The 21,924-nt window shown below is 33.8% G+C and overlaps 16 non-coding genes across 16 annotated transcripts; all 16 read right to left on the bottom strand.

The window, feature by feature from the left end:
• Positions 1-574: 574 nt before the first annotated feature.
• Positions 575-657, bottom strand: TRNAL-CAG (transfer RNA leucine (anticodon CAG)). The gene has a single exon. It is a non-coding gene; the product is annotated as a tRNA-Leu (tRNA).
• A 1,417-nt stretch (positions 658-2,074) lies between these two features.
• On the bottom strand, positions 2,075-2,157 carry TRNAL-CAG (transfer RNA leucine (anticodon CAG)). The gene has a single exon. It is a non-coding gene; the product is annotated as a tRNA-Leu (tRNA).
• Positions 2,158-2,835: 678 nt separating this feature from the next.
• On the bottom strand, positions 2,836-2,918 carry TRNAL-CAG (transfer RNA leucine (anticodon CAG)). Its single transcript has one exon. It is a non-coding gene; the product is annotated as a tRNA-Leu (tRNA).
• Positions 2,919-5,075: 2,157 nt separating this feature from the next.
• Positions 5,076-5,158, bottom strand: TRNAL-CAG (transfer RNA leucine (anticodon CAG)). Its single transcript has one exon. It is a non-coding gene; the product is annotated as a tRNA-Leu (tRNA).
• A 1,417-nt stretch (positions 5,159-6,575) lies between these two features.
• TRNAL-CAG (transfer RNA leucine (anticodon CAG)) lies at positions 6,576-6,658 on the bottom strand. Its single transcript has one exon. It is a non-coding gene; the product is annotated as a tRNA-Leu (tRNA).
• A 2,156-nt stretch (positions 6,659-8,814) lies between these two features.
• On the bottom strand, positions 8,815-8,897 carry TRNAL-CAG (transfer RNA leucine (anticodon CAG)). The gene has a single exon. It is a non-coding gene; the product is annotated as a tRNA-Leu (tRNA).
• A 678-nt stretch (positions 8,898-9,575) lies between these two features.
• Positions 9,576-9,658, bottom strand: TRNAH-AUG (transfer RNA histidin (anticodon AUG)). The gene has a single exon. It is a non-coding gene; the product is annotated as a tRNA-His (tRNA).
• Positions 9,659-11,075: 1,417 nt separating this feature from the next.
• TRNAL-CAG (transfer RNA leucine (anticodon CAG)) lies at positions 11,076-11,158 on the bottom strand. Its single transcript has one exon. It is a non-coding gene; the product is annotated as a tRNA-Leu (tRNA).
• A 2,156-nt stretch (positions 11,159-13,314) lies between these two features.
• TRNAL-CAG (transfer RNA leucine (anticodon CAG)) lies at positions 13,315-13,397 on the bottom strand. The gene has a single exon. It is a non-coding gene; the product is annotated as a tRNA-Leu (tRNA).
• Positions 13,398-14,075: 678 nt separating this feature from the next.
• On the bottom strand, positions 14,076-14,158 carry TRNAL-CAG (transfer RNA leucine (anticodon CAG)). Its single transcript has one exon. It is a non-coding gene; the product is annotated as a tRNA-Leu (tRNA).
• Positions 14,159-15,575: 1,417 nt separating this feature from the next.
• TRNAL-AAG (transfer RNA leucine (anticodon AAG)) lies at positions 15,576-15,658 on the bottom strand. The gene has a single exon. It is a non-coding gene; the product is annotated as a tRNA-Leu (tRNA).
• A 1,417-nt stretch (positions 15,659-17,075) lies between these two features.
• TRNAL-CAG (transfer RNA leucine (anticodon CAG)) lies at positions 17,076-17,158 on the bottom strand. The gene has a single exon. It is a non-coding gene; the product is annotated as a tRNA-Leu (tRNA).
• Positions 17,159-17,836: 678 nt separating this feature from the next.
• On the bottom strand, positions 17,837-17,919 carry TRNAL-CAG (transfer RNA leucine (anticodon CAG)). The gene has a single exon. It is a non-coding gene; the product is annotated as a tRNA-Leu (tRNA).
• Positions 17,920-19,336: 1,417 nt separating this feature from the next.
• TRNAL-AAG (transfer RNA leucine (anticodon AAG)) lies at positions 19,337-19,419 on the bottom strand. Its single transcript has one exon. It is a non-coding gene; the product is annotated as a tRNA-Leu (tRNA).
• A 1,416-nt stretch (positions 19,420-20,835) lies between these two features.
• On the bottom strand, positions 20,836-20,918 carry TRNAL-CAG (transfer RNA leucine (anticodon CAG)). Its single transcript has one exon. It is a non-coding gene; the product is annotated as a tRNA-Leu (tRNA).
• Positions 20,919-21,596: 678 nt separating this feature from the next.
• TRNAL-CAG (transfer RNA leucine (anticodon CAG)) lies at positions 21,597-21,679 on the bottom strand. Its single transcript has one exon. It is a non-coding gene; the product is annotated as a tRNA-Leu (tRNA).
• Positions 21,680-21,924: the final 245 nt, after the last annotated feature.

The following is a 21,924-nucleotide window of genomic DNA, read 5'->3' as shown; positions in this document are numbered from 1 at the left end:
GATATGAATTGCTTTTCCATTCATTTTAAAGAGGTTTCTAGTTGGCGTTACAATAAAAGTAAGTTTTGTTTTCCATGTTCACGGTTGGAATCCAAGTGTCTAGAGTTTGTTCCCTAATGGATTTTAACTCAGCAATGAAATGAAATTTGTGAATCTTGCACAAACTGGCTACTTAATTTAGCTCATGGGTTTGATTGGATGCCAATTTAGTGGACCCCAGTGGGGTTTCTGTTCATGACCATTGGCTGAGAAGAGCAGTTTTCTTAAGCCAAAGATATGGAGCCCTCATTCTGAATTTGTGAGATATTTTGCTACCTCTGTAAATAAAGAATTGTGGATCAAATAATAAAAATAATATGATATACACATATGTGGTTGGTTTCAAGCTCTTTTATCCAGGGAGAATACAATCTGATCTTTTATTGCAACATGGGAAATAATGAAATAATTGATGCATTTTTTATGTTGTAAATTGAAAGAGATTTGCAGTGAGTGTAAGTCTAATTCTAAAGTCAATCTTTTCACAAGTAACAAGAAATAGAAACTGTAGAGCAAAGAAGAAAATGAATAACATTGTCAGAAGTGGGATTTGAACCCACGCCTCCAGAGGAGACTGCGACCTGAACGCAGCGAATTAGACCGCTCGGCCATCCTGACACATGAAACCGCTACTTTTTGAAAAGATGTATATTATGAAATAACCTATCTATACTTACAATGACAATGTTGCTATTAAAACTGTTAATTTAAAAACTAAATATGAATTGCTTTTCCATTCATTTTAAAGAGGTTTCTAGTTAGCGTTACAATAAAAGTAAGTTTTGTTTTCCATGTTCAGGGTTGGAATCCAAGTGTCTAGAGTTTGTTCTCTAATGGATTTTAACTCAGCAATGAAATGAAATTTGTGAATCTTCCACAAACTGGTTATTTAATTTAGCTCAAGGGTTCGATTGGATGCCATTGTAGTGGACCCCAGTGGGGTTTTTGTTCATGACCATTGGCTGAGAAGAGCAGTTTTCTTAAGCCAAAGATATGGAGCCCTCATTCTGAATTTGTGAGATATTTTATTTTGCTACCTCTGTAAATAAAGAATTGTGGATCAAATAATAAAAATAATATGATATACACATATGTGGTTGGTTTCAAGCTCTTTTATCCAGGGAGAATACAATCTGATCTTTTATTGCAACATGGGAAATAATGAAATAATTGATGCATTTTTTATGTTGTAAATTGAAAGAGATTTGCAGTGAGTGTTTGTCTAATTCTAAAGCCAATCTTTTCACAAGTAACAAGAAATAGAAACTGTAGAGCAAAGAAGAAAATGAATAACATTGTCAGAAGTGGGATTTGAACCCAGGCCACGCAGCGCCTTAGACCGCTCGGCCATCCTCACACATGAAACCACTCCTTTTTAAAAAGATGTATATTATGAAATAGCCTATCTATAGTTACAATGACAATGTAGCTATTAAAACTGTTAATTTAAAAACTAGATATGAATTGCTTTTCCATTAATTTTAAAGAGGTTTCTAGTTGGCGTTACAATAAAAGTAAGTTTTGTTTTCCATGTTCAGGGTTGGAATTCAAGTGTCTAGAGTTTGTTCTCTAATGGATTTTAACTCAGCAATGAAATGAAATTTGTGAATCTTGCACAAACTGGCTACTTAATTTAGCTCATGGGTTTGATTGGATGCCATTGTAGTAGACCCCAGTGGGGTTTCTGTTCATGACCATTGGCTGAGAAGAGCAGTTTTCTTAAGCCAAAGATATGGAGCCCTCATTCTGAATTTGTGAGATATTTTATTTTGCTACCTCTGTAAATAAAGAATTGTGGATAAAATAATAAAAATAATATGATATACACATATGTGGTTGGTTTCAAGCTCTTTTATCCAGGAAGAATACAATCTGATCTTTTATTGCAACATGGGAAATAATGAAATAATTGATGCATTTTTTATGTTATAAATTGAAAGAGATTTGCAGTGAGTGTTTTTCTAATTCTAAAGTCAATCTTTTCACAAGTAACAAGAAATAGAAACTGTAGAGCAAAGAAGAAAATGAATAACACTGTCAGAAGTGGGATTTGAACCCACGCCTCCAGAGGAGACTGCGACCTGAACGCAGCGCCTTAGACCGCTCGGCCATCCTGACACATGAAACCACTGCTTTTTGAAAATATGTATATTATGAAATAACCTATCTATAGTTACAATGACAATGTTGCTATTAAAACTGTTAATTTAAAAACTAGATATGAATTGCTTTTCCATTCATTTTAAAGAGGTTTCTAGTTGGCGTTACAATAAAAGTAAGTTTTGTTTTCCATGTTCACGGTTGGAATCCAAGTGTCTAGAGTTTGTTCCCTAATGGATTTTAACTCAGCAATGAAATGAAATTTGTGAATCTTGCACAAACTGGCTACTTAATTTAGCTCATGGGTTTGATTGGATGCCAATTTAGTGGACCCCAGTGGGGTTTCTGTTCATGACCATTGGCTGAGAAGAGCAGTTTTCTTAAGCCAAAGATATGGAGCCCTCATTCTGAATTTGTGAGATATTTTATTTTGCTACCTCTGTAAATAAAGAATTGTGGATAAAATATTAAAAATAATATGATATACACATATGTGGTTGGTTTCAAGCTCTTTTATCCAGGAAGAATACAATCTGATCTTTTATTGCAACATGGGAAATAATGAAATAATTGATGCATTTTTTATGTTATAAATTGAAAGAGATTTGCAGTGAGTGTTTGTCTAATTCTAAAGTCAATCTTCTCACAAGTAACAAGAAATAGAAACTGTAGAGCAAAGAAGAAAATGAATAACACTGTCAGAAGTGGGATTTGAAACCACGCCTCCAGAGGAGACTGCGACCTGAACGCAGCTCCTTAGACCGCTCGGCCATCCTGACACATGAAACCACTGCTTTTTGAAAAGATGTATATAATGAAATAACCTATCTATAGTTACAATGACAATGTTGCTATTAAAACTGTTAATTTAAAAACTAAATATGAATTGCTTTTCCATTCATTTTAAAGAGGCTTCTAGTTAGCGTTACAATAAAAGTAAGTTTTGTTTTCCATGTTCAGGGTTGGAATCCAAGTATCTAGAGTTTGTTCTCTAATGGATTTTAACTCAGCAATGAAATGAAATTTGTGAATCTTGCACAAACTGGTTATTTAATTTAGCTCATGGGTTCGATTGGATGCCATTGTAGTGGACCCCAGTGGGGTTTTTGTTCATGACCATTGGCTGAGAAGAGCAGTTTTCTTAAGCCAAAGATATGGAGCCCTCATTCTGAATTTGTGAGATATTTTATTTTGCTACCTCTGTAAATAAAGAATTGTGGATCAAATAATAAAAATAATATGATATACACATATGTGGTTGGTTTCAAGCTCTTTTATCCAGAGAGAATACAATCTGATCTTTTATTGCAACATGGGAAATAATGAAATAATTGATGCATATTTTATGTTGTAAATTGAAAGAGATTTGCAGTGAGTGTTTGTCTAATTCTAAAGCCAATCTTTTCACAAGTAACAAGAAATAGAAACTGTAGAGCAAAGAAGAAAATGAATAACATTGTCAGAAGTGGGATTTGAACCCAGGCCACGCAGCGCCTTAGACCGCTCGGCCATCCTGACACATGAAACCACTCCTTTTTAAAAAGATGTATATTATGAAATAACCTATCTATAGTTACAATGACAATGTAGCTATTAAAACTCTTAATTTAAAAAACTAGATATGAATTGCTTTTCCATTCATTTTAAAGAAGTTTCTAGTTGGCGTTACAATAAAAGTAAGTTTTGTTTTCCATGTTCAGGGTTGGAATCCAAGTGTCTAGAGTTTGTTCTCTAATGGATTTTAACTCAGCAATGAAATGAAATTTGTGAATCTTGCACAAACTGGCTACTTAATTTAGCTCATGGGTTTGATTGGATGCCATTGTAGTGGACCCCAGTGGGGTTTCTGTTCATGACCATTGGCTGAGAAGAGCAGTTTTCTTAAGCCAAAGATATGGAGCCCTCATTCTGAATTTGTGAGATATTTTATTTTGCTACCTCTGTAAATAAAGAATTGTGGATCAAATAATAAAAATAATATGATATACACATATGTGGTTGGTTTCAAGCTCTTTTATCCAGGGAGAATACAATCTGATCTTTTATTGCAACATGGGAAATAATGAAATAATTGATGCATTTTTTATGTTGTAAATTGAAAGAGATTTGCAGTGAGTGTTTGTCTAATTCTAAAGCCAATCTTTTCACAAGTAACAAGAAATAGAAACTGTAGAGCAAAGAAGAAAATGAATAACATTGTCAGAAGTGGGATTTGAACCCAGGCCACTCAGCGCCTTAGACCGCTCGGCCATCCTGACACATGAAACCACTGCTTTTTGAAAAGATGTATATTATGAAATAACCTATCTATAGTTACAATGACAATGTTGCTATTAAAACTGTTAATTTAACAAATAAATATGAATTGCTTTTCCATTCATTTTAAAGAGGTTTCTAGTTGGCGTTACAATAAAAGTAAGTTTTGTTTTCCATGTTCAGGGTTGGAATCCAAGTGTCTAGAGTTTGTTCTCTAATGGATTTTAACTCAGCAATGAAATGAAATTTGTGAATCTTGCACAAACTGGCTACTTAATTTAGCTCATGGGTTTGATTGGATGCCATTGTAGTGGACCCCAGTGGGGTTTCTGTTCATGACCATTGGCTGAGAAGAGCAGTTTTCTTAAGCCAAAGATATGGAGCCCTCATTCTGAATTTGTGAGATATTTTATTTTGCTACCTCTGTAAATAAAGAATTGTGGATCAAATAATAAAAATAATATGATATACACATATGTGGTTGGTTTCAAGCTCTTTTATCCAGGGAGAATACAATCTGATCTTTTATTGCAACATGGGAAATAATGAAATAATTGATGCATTTTTTATGTTGTAAATTGAAAGAGATTTGCAGTGAGTGTAAGTCTAATTCTAAAGTCAATCTTTTCACAAGTAACAAGAAATAGAAACTGTAGAGCAAAGAAGAAAATGAATAACACTGTCAGAAGTGGGATTTGAACCCACGTCTCCAGAGGAGACTGCAACCTGATCTCAGCGCCTTAGACCGCTCGGCCATCCTGACACATGAAACCACTGCTTTTTGAAAAGATGTATATTATGAAATAACCTATCTATAGTTACAATGACAATGTAGCTATTAAAACTGTTAATTTAAAAACTAGATATGAATTGCTTTTCCATTCATTTTAAAGAGGTTTCTAGTTGGCGTTACAATAAAAGTAAGTTTTGTTTTCCATGTTCAGGGTTGGAATCCAAGTGTCTAGAGTTTGTTCTCTAATGGATTTTAACTCAGCAATGAAATGAAATTTATGAATCTTGCACAAACTGGTTATTTAATTTAGCTCATGGGTTCGATTGGATGCCATTGTAGTGGACCCCAGTGGGGTTTTTGTTCATGACCATTGGCTGAGAAGAGCAGTTTTCTTAAGCCAAAGATATGGAGCCCTCATTCTGAATTTGTGAGATATTTTATTTTGCTACCTCTGTAAATAAAGAATTGTGGATCAAATAATAAAAATAATATGATATACACATATGTGGTTGGTTTCAAGCTCTTTTATCCAGGGAGAATACAATCTGATCTTTTATTGCAACATGGGAAATAATGAAATAATTGATGCATATTTTATGTTGTAAATTGAAAGAGATTTGCAGTGAGTGTTTGTCTAATTCTAAAGCCAATCTTTTCACAAGTAACAAGAAATAGAAACTGTAGAGCAAAGAAGAAAATGAATAACATTGTCAGAAGTGGGATTTGAACCCAGGCCACGCAGCGCCTTAGACCGCTCGGCCATCCTGACACATGAAACCACTCCTTTTTAAAAAGATGTATATTATGAAATAACCTATCTATAGTTACAATGACAATGTAGCTATTAAAACTGTTAATTTAAAAACTAGATATGAATTGCTTTTCCATTCATTTTAAAGAGGTTTCTAGTTGGCGTTACAATAAAAGTAAGTTTTGTTTTCCATGTTCAGGGTTGGAATCCAAGTGTCTAGAGTTTGTTCTCTAATGGATTTTAACTCAGCAATGAAATGAAATTTGTGAATCTTGCACAAACTGGCTACTTAATTTAGCTCATGGGTTTGATTGGATGCCATTGTAGTGGACCCCAGTGGGGTTTCTGTTCATGACCATTGGCTGAGAAGAGCAGTTTTCTTAAGCCAAAGATATGGAGCCCTCATTCTGAATTTGTGAGATATTTTATTTTGCTACCTCTGTAAATAAAGAATTGTGGATCAAATAATAAAAATAATATGATATACACATATGTGGTTGGTTTCAAGCTCTTTTATCCAGGGAGAATACAATCTGATCTTTTATTGCAACATGGGAAATAATGAAATAATTGATGCATTTTTTATGTTGTAAATTGAAAGAGATTTGCAGTGAGTGTAAGTCTAATTCTAAAGTCAATCTTTTCACAAGTAACAAGAAATAGAAACTGTAGAGCAAAGAAGAAAATGAATAACACTGTCAGAAGTGGGATTTGAACCCACGTCTCCAGAGGAGACTGCGACCTGAACGCAGCGCCTTAGACCGCTCGGCCATCCTGACACATGAAACCACTGCTTTTTGAAAAGATGTATATTATGAAATAACCTATCTATAGTTACAATGACAATGTAGCTATTAAAACTGTTAATTTAAAAACTAGATATGAATTGCTTTTCCATTCATTTTAAAGAGGTTTCTAGTTGGCGTTACAATAAAAGTAAGTTTTGTTTTCCATGTTCAGGGTTGGAATCCAAGTGTCTAGAGTTTGTTCTCTAATGGATTTTAACTCAGCAATGAAATTAAATTTGTGAATCTTGCACAAACTGGCTACTTAATTTAGCTCATGGGTTTGATTGGATGCCATTGTAGTGGACCCCAGTGGGGTTTCTGTTCATGACCATTGGCTGAGAAGAGCAGTTTTCTTAAGCCAAAGATATGGAGCCCTCATTCTGAATTTGTGAGATATTTTATTTTGCTACCTCTGTAAATAAAGAATTGTGGATCAAATAATAAAAATAATATGATATACACATATGTGGTTGGTTTCAAGCTCTTTTATCCAGAGAGAATACAATCTGATCTTCTATTGCAACATGGGAAATAATGAAATAATTGATGCATTTTTTATGTTGTAAATTGAAAGAGATTTGCAGTGAGTGTTTGTCTAATTCTAAAGCCAATCTTTTCACAAGTAACAAGAAATAGAAACTGTAGAGCAAAGAAGAAAATGAATAACATTGTCAGAAGTGGGATTTGAACCCAGGCCACTCAGCGCCTTAGACCGCTCGGCCATCCTGACACATGAAACCACTGCTTTTTGAAAAGATGTATATTATGAAATAACCTATCTATAGTTACAATGACAATGTTGCTATTAAAACTGTTAATTTAAAAAATAAATATGAATTGCTTTTCCATTCATTTTAAAGAGGTTTCTAGTTGGCATTACAATAAAAGTAAGTTTTGTTTTCCATGTTCACGGTTGGAATCCAAGTGTCTAGAGTTTGTTCCCTAATGGATTTTAACTCAGCAATGAAATGAAATTTGTGAATCTTGCACAAACTGGCTACTTAATTTAGCTCATGGGTTTGATTGGATGCCAATTTAGTGGACCCCAGTGGGGTTTCTGTTCATGACCATTGGCTGAGAAGAGCAGTTTTCTTAAGCCAAAGATATGGAGCCCTCATTCTGAATTTGTGAGATATTTTATTTTGCTACCTCTGTAAATAAAGAATTGTGGATCAAATAATAAAAATAATATGATATACACATATGTGGTTTGTTTCAAGCTCTTTTATCCAGGGAGAATACAATCTGATCTTTTATTGCAACATGGGAAATAATGAAATAATTGATGCATTTTTTATGTTGTAAATTGAAAGAGATTTGCAGTGAGTGTTTGTCTAATTCTAAAGCCAATCTTTTCACAAGTAACAAGAAATAGAAACTGTAGAGCAAAGAAGAAAATGAATAACATTGTCAGAAGTGGGATTTGAACCCAGGCCACTCAGCGCCTTAGACCGCTCGGCCATCCTGACACATGAAACCACTGCTTTTTGAAAAGATGTATATTATGAAATAACCTATCTATAGTTACAATGACAATGTTGCTATTAAAACTGTTAATTTAAAAAATAAATATGAATTGCTTTTCCATTCATTTTAAAGAGGTTTCTAGTTGGCGTTACAATAAAAGTAAGTTTTGTTTTCCATGTTCAGGGTTGGAATCCAAGTGTCTAGAGTTTGTTCTCTAATGGATTTTAACTCAGCAATGAAATGAAATTTGTGAATCTTGCACAAACTGGCTACTTAATTTAGCTCATGGGTTTGATTGGATGCCATTGTAGTGGACCCCAGTGGGGTTTCTGTTCATGACCTTTGGCTGAGAAGAGCAGTTTTCTTAAGCCAAAGATATGGAGCCCTCATTCTGAATTTGTGAGATATTTTATTTTGCTACCTCTGTAAATAAAGAATTGTGGATCAAATAATAAAAATAATATGATATACACATATGTGGTTGGTTTCAAGCTCTTTTATCCAGGAAGAATACAATCTGATCTTTTATTGCAACATGGGAAATAATGAAATAATTGATGCATTTTTTATGTTGTAAATTGAAAGAGATTTGCAGTGAGTGTTTGTCTAATTCTAAAGTCAATCTTTTCACAAGTAACAAGAAATAGAAACTGTAGAGCAAAGAAGAAAATGAATAACACTGTCAGAAGTGGGATTTGAACCCACGCCTCCAGAGGAGACTGCGACCTGAACGCAGCGCCTTAGACCGCTCGGCCATCCTGACACATGAAACCACTGCTTTTTGAAAAGATGTATATTATGAAATAACCTATCTATAGTTACAATGACAATGTAGCTATTAAAACTGTTAATTTAAAAACTAGATATGAATTGCTTTTCCATTCATTTTAAAGAGGTTTCTAGTTGGCGTTACAATAAAAGTAAGTTTTGTTTTCCATGTTCAGGGTTGGAATCCAAGTGTCTAGAGTTTGTTCTCTAATGGATTTTAACTCAGCAATGAAATTAAATTTGTGAATCTTGCACAAACTGGCTACTTAATTTAGCTCATGGGTTTGATTGGATGCCATTGTAGTGGACCCCAGTGGGGTTTCTGTTCATGACCATTGGCTGAGAAGAGCAGTTTTCTTAAGCCAAAGATATGGAGCCCTCATTCTGAATTTGTGAGATATTTTATTTTGCTACCTCTGTAAATAAAGAATTGTGGATCAAATAATAAAAATAATATGATATACACATATGTGGTTGGTTTCAAGCTCTTTTATCCAGAGAGAATACAATCTGATCTTCTATTGCAACATGGGAAATAATGAAATAATTGATGCATTTTTTATGTTGTAAATTGAAAGAGATTTGCAGTGAGTGTAAGTCTAATTCTAAAGTCAATCTTTTCACAAGTAACAAGAAATAGAAACTGTAGAGCAAAGAAGAAAATGAATAACATTGTCAGAAGTGGGATTTGAACCCACGCCTCCAGAGAATACTGCGACCATAACGTAGCGCCTTAGACCGCTCGGCCATCCTGACACAAGAAACAACTACTTTTTTAAAAGATGTATATTATGAAATAACCTATCTATAGTTACAATGACAATGTTGCTATTAAAACTGTTAATTTAAAAACTAAATATGAATTGCTTTTTCATTCATTTTAAAGAGGTTTCTAGTTGGCGTTACAATAAAAGTATGTTTTGTTTTCCATGTTCAGGGTTGGAATCCAAGTGTCTAGAGTTTGTTCTCTAATGGATTTTAACTCAGCAATGAAATTAAATTTGTGAATCTTGCACAAACTGGTTATTTAATTTAGCTCATGGGTTCGATTGGATGCCATTGTAGTGGACCCAAGTGGGGTTTCTGTTCATGACCATTGGCTGAGAAGAGCAGTTTTCTTAAGCCAAAGATATGGAGCCCTCATTCTGAATTTGTGAGATATTTTATTTTGCTACCTCTGTAAATAAAGAATTGTGGATCAAATAATAAAAATAATATGATATACACATATGTGGTTGGTTTCAAGCTCTTTTATCCAGGGAGAATACAATCTGATCTTTTACTGCAACATGGGAAATAATGAAATAATTGATGCATTTTTTATGTTGTAAATTGAAAGAGATTTGCAGTGAGTGTTTGTCTAATTCTAAAGCCAATCTTTTCACAAGTAACAAGAAATAGAAACTGTAGAGCAAAGAAGAAAATGAATAACATTGTCAGAAGTGGGATTTGAACCCAGGCCACTCAGCGCCTTAGACCGCTCGGCCATCCTGACACATGAAACCACTGCTTTTTGAAAAGATGTATATTATGAAATAACCTATCTATAGTTACAATGACAATGTTGCTATTAAAACTGTTCATTTAAAAAATAAATATGAATTGCTTTTCCATTCATTTTAAAGAGGTTTCTAGTTGGCGTTACAATAAAAGTAAGTTTTGTTTTCCATGTTCAGGGTTGGAATCCAAGTGTCTAGAGTTTGTTCTCTAATGGATTTTAACTCAGCAATGAAATGAAATTTGTGAATCTTGCACAAACTGGCTACTTAATTTAGCTCACGGGTTTGATTGGATGCCATTGTAGTGGACCCCAGTGGGGTTTCTGTTCATGACCATTGGCTGAGAAGAGCAGTTTTCTTAAGCCAAAGATATGGAGCCCTCATTCTGAATTTGTGAGATATTTTACTTTGCTACCTCTGTAAATAAAGAATTGTGGATAAAATAATAAAAATAATATGATATACACATATGTGGTTGGTTTCAAGCTCTTTTATCCAAGAAGAATACAATCTGATCTTTTATTGCAACATGGGAAATAATGAAATAATTGATGCATTTTTTATGTTGTAAATTGAAAGAGATTTGCAGTGAGTGTTTGTTTAATTCTAAAGTCAATCTTTTCACAAGTAACAAGAAATAGAAACTATAGAGCAAAGAAGAAAATGAATAACATTGTCAGAAGTGGGATTTGAACCCACGCCTCCAGAGGAGACTGCGACCTGAACGCAGCGCCTTAGACCGCTCGGCCATCCTGACACATGAAACCACTGCTTTTTGAAAAGATGTATATTATGAAATAACCTATCTATAGTTACAATGACAATGTTGCTATTAAAACTGTTAATTTAAAAACTAGATATGAATTGCTTTTCCATTCATTTTAAAGAGGTTTCTAGTTGGCGTTACAATAAAAGTAAGTTTTGTTTTCCATGTTCAGGGTTGGAATCCAAGTGTCTAGAGTTTGTTCCCTAATGGATTTTAACTCAGCAATGAAATGAAATTTGTGAATCTTGCACAAACTGACTACTTAATTTAGCTCATGGGTTTGATTGGATGCCAATTTAGTGGACCCCAGTGGGGTTTCTGTTCATGACCATTGGCTGAGAAGAGCAGTTTTCTTAAGCCAAAGATATGGAGCCCTCATTCTGAATTTGTGAGATATTTTATTTTGCTACCTCTGTAAATAAAGAATTGTGGATCAAATAATAAAAATAATATGATATACACATATGTGGTTGGTTTCAAGCTCTTTTATCCAGGGAGAATACAATCTGATCTTTTATTGCAACATGGGAAATAATGAAATAATTGATGCATTTTTTATGTTGTAAATTGAAAGAGATTTGCAGTGAGTGTAAGTCTAATTCTAAAGTCAATCTTTTCACAAGTAACAAGAAATAGAAACTGTAGAGCAAAGAAGAAAATGAATAACATTGTCAGAAGTGGGATTTGAACCCAGGCCACGCAGCGCCTTAGACCGCTCGGCCATCCTCACACATGAAACCACTCCTTTTTAAAAAGATGTATATTATGAAATAACCTATCTATAGTTACAATGACAATGTAGCTATTAAAACTGTTAATTTAAAAACTAGATATGAATTGCTTTTCCATTAATTTTAAAGAGGTTTCTAGTTGGCGTTACAATAAAAGTAAGTTTTGTTTTCCATGTTCAGGGTTGGAATCCAAGTGTCTAGAGTTTGTTCTCTAATGGATTTTAACTCAGCAATGAAATGAAATTTGTGAATCTTGCACAAACTGGCTACTTAATTTAGCTCATGGGTTTGATTGGATGCCATTGTAGTGGACCCCAGTGGGGTTTCTGTTCATGACCATTGGCTGAGAAGAGCAGTTTTCTTAAGCCAAAGATATGGAGCCCTCATTCTGAATTTGTGAGATATTTTATTTTGCTACCTCTGTAAATAAAGAATTGTGGATCAAATAATAAAAATAATATGATATACACATATGTGGTTGGTTTCAAGCTCTTTTATCCAGGGAGAATACAATCTGATCTTTTATTGCAACATGGGAAATAATGAAATAATTGATGCATTTTTTATGTTGTAAATTGAAAGAGATTTGCAGTGAGTGTTTGTCTAATTCTAAAGCCAATCTTTTCACAAGTAACAAGAAATAGAAACTGTAGAGCAAAGAAGAAAATGAATAACATTGTCAGAAGTGGGATTTGAACCCAGGCCACTCAGCGCCTTAGACCGCTCGGCCATCCTGACACATGAAACCACTGCTTTTTGAAAAGATGTATATTATGAAATAACCTATCTATAGTTACAATGACAATGTTGCTATTAAAACTGTTCATTTAAAAAATAAATATGAATTGCTTTTCCATTCATTTTAAAGAGGTTTCTAGTTGGCGTTACAATAAAAGTAAGTTTTGTTTTCCATGTTCAGGGTTGGAATCCAAGTGTCTAGAGTTTGTTCTCTAATGGATTTTAACTCAGCAATGAAATGAAATTTGTGAATCTTGCACAAACTGGCTACTTAATTTAGCTCATGGGTTTGATTGGATGCCATTGTAGTGGACCCCAGTGGGGTTTCTGTTCATGACCATTGGCTGAGAAGAGCAGTTTTCTTAAGCCAAAGATATGGAGCCCTCATTCTGAATTTGTGAGATATTTTATTTTGCTACCTCTGTAAATAAAGAATTGTGGATAAAATAATAAAAATAATATGATATACACATATGTGGTTGGTTTCAAGCTCTTTTATCCAAGAAGAATACAATCTGATCTTTTATTGCAACATGGGAAATAATGAAATAATTGATGCATTTTTTATGTTGTAAATTGAAAGAGATTTGCAGTGAGTGTTTGTTTAATTCTAAAGTCAATCTTTTCACAAGTAACAAGAAATAGAAACTGTAGAGCAAAGAAGAAAATGAATAACATTGTCAGAAGTGGGATTTGAACCCACGCCTCCAGAGGAGACTGCGACCTGAACGCAGCGCCTTAGACCGCTCGGCCATCCTGACACATGAAACCACTGCTTTTTGAAAAGATGTATATTATGAAATAACCTATCTATAGTTACAATGACAATGTTGCTATTAAAACTGTTAATTTTAAAACTAGATATGAATTGCTTTTCCATTCATTTTAAAGAGGTTTCTAGTTGGCGTTACAATAAAAGTAAGTTTTGTTTTCCATGTTCAGGGTTGGAATCCAAGTGTCTAGAGTTTGTTCCCTAATGGATTTTAACTCAGCAATGAAATGAAATTTGTGAATCTTGCACAAACTGGCTACTTAATTTAGCTCATGGGTTTGATTGGATGCCATTGTAGTGGACCCCAGTGGGGTTTCTGTTCATGACCATTGGCTGAGAAGAGCAGTTTTCTTAAGCCAAAGATATGGAGCCCTCATTCTGAATTTGTGAGATATTTTATTTTGCTACCTCTGTAAATAAAGAATTGTGGATCAAATAATAAAAATAATATGATATACACATATGTGGTTGGTTTCAAGCTCTTTTATCCAGGGAGAATACAATCTGATCTTTTATTGCAACATGGGAAATAATGAAATAATTGATGCATTTTTTATGTTGTAAATTGAAAGAGATTTGCAGTGAGTGTAAGTCTAATTCTAAAGTCAATCTTTTCACAAGTAACAAGAAATAGAAACTGTAGAGCAAAGAAGAAAATGAATAACATTGTCAGAAGTGGGATTTGAACCCACGCCTCCAGAGGAGACTGCGACCTGAACGTAGCGCCTTAGACCGCTCGGCCATCCTGACACATGAAACCGCTTCTTTTTGAAAAGATGTATATTATGAAATAACCTATCTATACTTACAATGACAATGTTGCTATTAAAACTGTTAATTTAAAAACTAAATATGAATTGCTTTTCCATTCATTTTAAAGAGGTTTCTAGTTAGCGTTACAATAAAAGTAAGTTTTGTTTTCCATGTTCAGGGTTGGAATCCAAGTGTCTAGAGTTTGTTCTCTAATGGATTTTAACTCAGCAATGAAATGAAATTTGTGAATCTTGCACAAACTGGTTATTTAATTTAGCTCATGGGTTCGATTGGATGCCATTGTAGTGGACCCCAGTGGGGTTTTTGTTCATGACCATTGGCTGAGAAGAGCAGTTTTCTTAAGCCAAAGATATGGAGCCCTCATTCTGAATTTGTGAGATATTTTATTTTGCTACCTCTGTAAATAAAGAATTGTGGATCAAATAATAAAAATAATATGATATACACATATGTGGTTGGTTTCAAGCTCTTTTATCCAGGGAGAATACAATCTGATCTTTTATTGCAACATGGGAAATAATGAAATAATTGATGCATTTTTTATGTTGTAAATTGAAAGAGATTTGCAGTGAGTGTTTGTCTAATTCTAAAGCCAATCTTTTCACAAGTAACAAGAAATAGAAACTGTAGAGCAAAGAAGAAAATGAATAACATTGTCAGAAGTGGGATTTGAACCAAGGCCACGCAGCGCCTTAGACCGCTCGGCCATCCTCACACATGAAACCACTCCTTTTTTAAAAGATGTATATTATGAAATAACCTATCTATACTTACAATGACAATGTTGCTATTAAAACTGTTAATTTAAAAACTAAATATGAATTGCTTTTCCATTCATTTTAAAGAGGTTTCTAGTTGGCGTTACAATAAAAGTAAGTTTTGTTTTCCATGTTCAGGGTTGGAATCCAAGTGTCTAGAGTTTGTTCTCTAATGGATTTTAACTCAGCAATGAAATGAAATTTGTGAATCTTGCACAAACTGGCTACTTAATTTAGCTCATGGGTTTGATTGGATGCCATTGTAGTGGACCCCAGTGGGGTTTCTGTTCATGACCATTGGCTGAGAAGAGCAGTTTTCTTAAGCCAAAGATATGGAGCCCTCATTCTGAATTTGTGAGATATTTTATTTTGCTACCTCTGTAAATAAAGAATTGTGGATCAAATAATAAAAATAATATGATATACACATATGTGGTTGGTTTCAAGCTCTTTTATCCAGAGAGAATACAATCTGATCTTCTATTGCAACATGGGAAATAATGAAATAATTGATGCATTTTTTATGTTGAAAATTGAAAGATATTTGCAGTGAGTGTAAGTCTAATTCTAAAGTCAATCTTTTCACAAGTAACAAGAAATAGAAACTGTAGAGCAAAGAAGAAAATTAATAACATTGTCAGAAGTGGGATTTGAACCCACGCCTCCAGAGGAGACTGCGACCTTAACGTAGCGCCTTAGACCTCTCGGCCATCCTGACACATGAAACAACTACTTTTTTAAAAGATGTATATTATGAAATAACCTATCTATAGTTACAATGACAATGTTGCTATTAAAACTGTTAATTTAAAAACTAAATATGAATTGCTTTTTCATTCATTTTAAAGAGGTTTCTAGTTGGCGTTACAATAAAAGTATGTTTTGTTTTCCATGTTCAGGGTTGGAATCCAAGTGTCTAGAGTTTGTTCTCTAATGGATTTTAACTCAGCAATGAAATTAAATTTGTGAATCTTGCACAAACTGGTTATTTAATTTAGCTCATGGGTTCGATTGGATGCCATTGTAGTGGACCCAAGTGGGGTTTCTGTTCATGACCATTGGCTGAGAAGAGCAGTTTTCTTAAGCCAAAGATATGGAGCCCTCATTCTGAATTTGTGAGATATTTTATTTTGCTACCTCTGTAAATAAAGAATTGTGGATCAAATAATAAAAATAATATGATATACACATATGTGGTTGGTTTCAAGCTCTTTTATCCAGGGAGAATACAATCTGATCTTTTACTGCAACATGGGAAATAATGAAATAATTGATGCATTTTTTATGTTGTAAATTGAAAGAGATTTGCAGTGAGTGTTTGTCTAATTCTAAAGCCAATCTTTTCACAAGTAACAAGAAATAGAAACTGTAGAGCAAAGAAGAAAATGAATAACATTGTCAGAAGTGGGATTTGAACCCAGGCCACTCAGCGCCTTAGACCGCTCGGCCATCCTGACACATGAAACCACTGCTTTTTGAAAAGATGTATATTATGAAATAACCTATCTATAGTTACAATGACAATGTTGCTATTAAAACTGTTCATTTAAAAAATAAATATGAATTGCTTTTCCATTCATTTTAAAGAGGTTTCTAGTTGGCGTTACAATAAAAGTAAGTTTTGTTTTCCATGTTCAGGGTTGGAATCCAAGTGTCTAGAGTTTGTTCTCTAATGGATTTTAACTCAGCAATGAAATGAAATTTGTGAATCTTGCACAAACTGGCTACTTAATTTAGCTCACGGGTTTGATTGGATGCCATTGTAGTGGACCCCAGTGGGGTTTCTGTTCATGACCATTGGCTGAGAAGAGCAGTTTTCTTAAGCCAAAGATATGGAGCCCTCATTCTGAATTTGTGAGATATTTTACTTTGCTACCTCTGTAAATAAAGAATTGTGGATAAAATAATAAAAATAATATGATATACACATATGTGGTTGGTTTCAAGCTCTTTTATCCAAGAAGAATACAATCTGATCTTTTATTGCAACATGGGAAATAATGAAATAATTGATGCATTTTTTATGTTGTAAATTGAAAGAGATTTGCAGTGAGTGTTTGTTTAATTCTAAAGTCAATCTTTTCACAAGTAACAAGAAATAGAAACTATAGAGCAAAGAAGAAAATGAATAACATTGTCAGAAGTGGGATTTGAACCCACGCCTCCAGAGGAGACTGCGACCTGAACGCAGCGCCTTAGACCGCTCGGCCATCCTGACACATGAAACCACTGCTTTTTGAAAAGATGTATATTATGAAATAACCTATCTATAGTTACAATGACAATGTTGCTATTAAAACTGTTAATTTAAAAACTAGATATGAATTGCTTTTCCATTCATTTTAAAGAGGTTTCTAGTTGGCGTTACAATAAAAGTAAGTTTTGTTTTCCATGTTCAGGGTTGGAATCCAAGTGTCTAGAGTTTGTTCCCTAATGGATTTTAACTCAGCAATGAAATGAAATTTGTGAATCTTGCACAAACTGACTACTTAATTTAGCTCATGGGTTTGATTGGATGCCAATTTAGTGGACCCCAGTGGGGTTTCTGTTCATGACCATTGGCTGAGAAGAGCAGTTTTCTTAAGCCAAAGATATGGAGCCCTCATTCTGAATTTGTGAGATATTTTATTTTGCTACCTCTGTAAATAAAGAATTGTGGATCAAATAATAAAAATAATATGATATACACATATGTGGTTGGTTTCAAGCTCTTTTATCCAGGGAGAATACAATCTGATCTTTTATTGCAACATGGGAAATAATGAAATAATTGATGCATTTTTTATGTTGTAAATTGAAAGAGATTTGCAGTGAGTGTAAGTCTAATTCTAAAGTCAATCTTTTCACAAGTAACAAGAAATAGAAACTGTAGAGCAAAGAAGAAAATGAATAACATTGTCAGAAGTGGGATTTGAACCCACGCCTCCAGAGGAGACTGCGACCTGAACGCAGCGCCTTAGACCGCTCGGCCATCCTGACACATGAAACCGCTTCTTTTTGAAAAGATGTATATTATGAAATAACCTATCTATACTTACAATGACAATGTTGCTATTAAAACTGTTAATTTAAAAACTAAATATGAATTGCTTTTCCATTCATTTTAAAGAGGTTTCTAGTTAGCGTTACAATAAAAGTAAGTTTTGTTTTCCATGTTCAGGGTTGGAATCCAAGTGTCTAGAGTTTGTTCTCTAATGGATTTTAACTCAGCAATGAAATGAAATTTGTGAATCTTGCACAAACTGGTTATTTAATTTAGCTCATGGGTTCGATTGGATGCCATTGTAGTGGACCCCAGTGGGGTTTTTGTTCATGACCATTGGCTGAGAAGAGCAGTTTTCTTAAGCCAAAGATATGGAGCCCTCATTCTGAATTTGTGAGATATTTTATTTTGCTACCTCTGTAAATAAAGAATTGTGGATCAAATAATAAAAATAATATGATATACACATATGTGGTTGGTTTCAAGCTCTTTTATCCAGGGAGAATACAATCTGATCTTTTATTGCAACATGGGAAATAATGAAATAATTGATGCATTTTTTATGTTGTAAATTGAAAGAGATTTGCAGTGAGTGTTTGTCTAATTCTAAAGCCAATCTTTTCACAAGTAACAAGAAATAGAAACTGTAGAGCAAAGAAGAAAATGAATAACATTGTCAGAAGTGGGATTTGAACCAAGGCCACGCAGCGCCTTAGACCGCTCGGCCATCCTCACACATGAAACCACTCCTTTATTAAAAGATGTATATTATGAAATAACCTATCTATACTTACAATGACAATGTTGCTATTAAAACTGTTAATTTAAAAACTAAATATGAATTGCTTTTCCATTCATTTTAAAGAGGTTTCTAGTTGGCGTTACAATAAAAGTAAGTTTTGTTTTCCATGTTCAGGGTTGGAATCCAAGTGTCTAGAGTTTGTTCTCTAATGGATTTTAACTCAGCAATGAAATGAAATTTGTGAATCTTGCACAAACTGGCTACTTAATTTAGCTCATGGGTTTGATTGGATGCCATTGTAGTGGACCCCAGTGGGGTTTCTGTTCATGACCATTGGCTGAGAAGAGCAGTTTTCTTAAGCCAAAGATATGGAGCCCTCATTCTGAATTTGTGAGATATTTTATTTTGCTACCTCTGTAAATAAAGAATTGTGGATCAAATAATAAAAATAATATGATATACACATATGTGGTTGGTTTCAAGCTCTTTTATCCAGAGAGAATACAATCTGATCTTCTATTGCAACATGGGAAATAATGAAATAATTGATGCATTTTTTATGTTGAAAATTGAAAGATATTTGCAGTGAGTGTAAGTCTAATTCTAAAGTCAATCTTTTCACAAGTAACAAGAAATAGAAACTGTAGAGCAAAGAAGAAAATTAATAACATTGTCAGAAGTGGGATTTGAACCCACGCCTCCAGAGGAGACTGCGACCTTAACGTAGCGCCTTAGACCTCTCGGCCATCCTGACACATGAAACAACTACTTTTTTAAAAGATGTATATTATGAAATAACCTATCTATAGTTACAATGACAATGTTGCTATTAAAACTGTTAATTTAAAAACTAAATATGAATTGCTTTTTCATTCATTTTAAAGAGGTTTCTAGTTGGCGTTACAATAAAAGTATGTTTTGTTTTCCATGTTCAGGGTTGGAATCCAAGTGTCTAGAGTTTGTTCTCTAATGGATTTTAACTCAGCAATGAAATTAAATTTGTGAATCTTGCACAAACTGGTTATTTAATTTAGCTCATGGGTTCGATTGGATGCCATTGTATTGGACCCAAGTGGGGTTTCTGTTCATGACCATTGGCTGAGAAGAGCAGTTTTCTTAAGCCAAAGATATGGAGCCCTCATTCTGAATTTGTGAGATGTTTTATTTTGCTACCTCTGTAAATAAAGAATTGAAGATCAAATAATTAAAATAATATGATATACACATATGTGGTTGGTTTCAAGCTCTTTTATCCAGGGAGAATACAATCTGATCTTTTATTGCAACATGGGAAATAATGAAATAATTGATGCATTTTTATGTTGTAAATTGAAAGAGATTTGCAGTGAGTGTTTGTCTAATTCTAAAGCCAATCTTTTCACAAGTAACAAGAAATAGAAACTGTAGAGCAAAGAAGAAAATGAATAACATTGTCAGAAGTGGGATTTGAACCCAAGCCACTCAGCGCCTTAGACCGCTCGGCCATCCTGACACATGAAACCACTGCTTTTTGAAAAGATGTATATTATGAAATAACCTATCTATAGTTACAATGACAATGTTGCTATTAAAACTGTTAATTTAAAAACTAGATATGAATTGCTTTTCCATTCATTTTAAAGAGGTTTCTAGTTGGCGTTACAATAAAAGTAAGTTTTGTTTTCCATGTTCAGGGTTGGAATCCAAGTGTCTAGAGTTTGTTCTCTAATGGATTTTAACTCAGCAATGAAATGAAATTTGTGAATCTTGCACAAACTGGCTACTTAATTTAGCTCATGGGTTTGATTGGATGCCATTGTAGTGGACCCCAGTGGGGTTTCTGTTCATGACCATTGGCTGAGAAGAGCAGTTTTCTTAAGCCAAAGATATGGAGCCCTCATTCTGAATTTGTGAGATATTTTATTTTGCTACCTCTGTAAATAAAGAATTGTGGATAAAATAATAAAAATAATATGATATACACATATGTGGTTGGTTTCAAGCTCTTTTATCCAAGAAGAATACAATCTGATCTTTTATTGCAACATGGGAAATAATGAAATAATTGATGCATTTTTTATGTTGTAAATTGAAAGAGATTTGCAGTGAGTGTTTGTTTAATTCTAAAGTCAATCTTTTCACAAGTAACAAGAAATAGAAACTGTAGAGCAAAGAAGAAAATGAATAACATTGTCAGAAGTGGGATTTGAACCCACGCCTCCAGAGGAGACTGCGACCTGAACGCAGCGCCTTAGACCGCTCGGCCATCCTGACACATGAAACCACTACTTTTTGAAAATATGTATATTATGAAATAACCTATCTATACTTACAATGACAATGTTGCTATTTAAACTGTTAATTTAAAAACTAAATATGAATTGCTTTTCCATTCATTTTAAAGAGGTTTCTAGTTGGCGTTACAATAAAAGTAAGTTTTGTTTTCCATGTTCAGGGTTGGAATCCAAGTGTCTAGAGTTTGTTCTCTAATGGATTTTAACTCAGCAATGAAATTAAATTTGTGAATCTTGCACAAACTGGTTATTTAATTTAGCTCATGGGTTCGATTGGATGCCATTGTAGTGGACCCCAGTGGGGTTTTTGTTCATGACCATTGGCTGAGAAGAGCAGTTTTCTTAAGCCAAAGATATGGAGCCCTCATTCTGAATTTGTGAGATATTTTATTTTGCTACCTCTGTAAATAAAGAATTGTGGATCAAATAATAAAAATAATATGATATACACATATGTGGTTGGTTTCAAGCTCTTTTATCCAGGGAGAATACAATCTGATCTTTTATTGCAACATGGGAAATAATGAAATAATTGATGCATTTTTTATGTTGTAAATTGAAAGAGATTTGCAGTGAGTGTTTGTTTAATTCTAAAGTCAATCTTTTCACAAGTAACAAGAAATAGAAACTGTAGAGCAAAGAAGAAAATAAATAACATTGTCAGAAGTGAGATTTGAACCCACGCCTCCAGAGGAGACTGCGACCTGAACGCAGCGCCTTAGACCGCTCGGCCATCCTGACACATGAAACCACAGCTTTTTGAAAAGATGTATATTATGAAATAACCTATCTATAGTTACAATGACAATGTTGCTATTAAAACTGTTAATTTAAAAACTAGATATGAATTGCTTTTCCATTCATTTTAAAGAGGTTTCTAGTTGGCGTTACAATAAAAGTAAGTTTTGTTTTCCATGTTCAGGGTTGGAATCCAAGTGTCTAGAGTTTGTTCCCTAATGGATTTTAACTCAGCAATGAAATGAAAT

The sequence above is a fragment of the Pseudophryne corroboree genome, chromosome 1 (genome assembly GCF_028390025.1).
Source record: "Pseudophryne corroboree isolate aPseCor3 chromosome 1, aPseCor3.hap2, whole genome shotgun sequence".
Lineage (NCBI taxonomy): Eukaryota > Metazoa > Chordata > Amphibia > Anura > Myobatrachidae > Pseudophryne > Pseudophryne corroboree.
The sequence above is the reverse complement of the archived record's forward strand: the minus strand, read 5'-3'. Positions and strand labels throughout refer to the sequence as shown.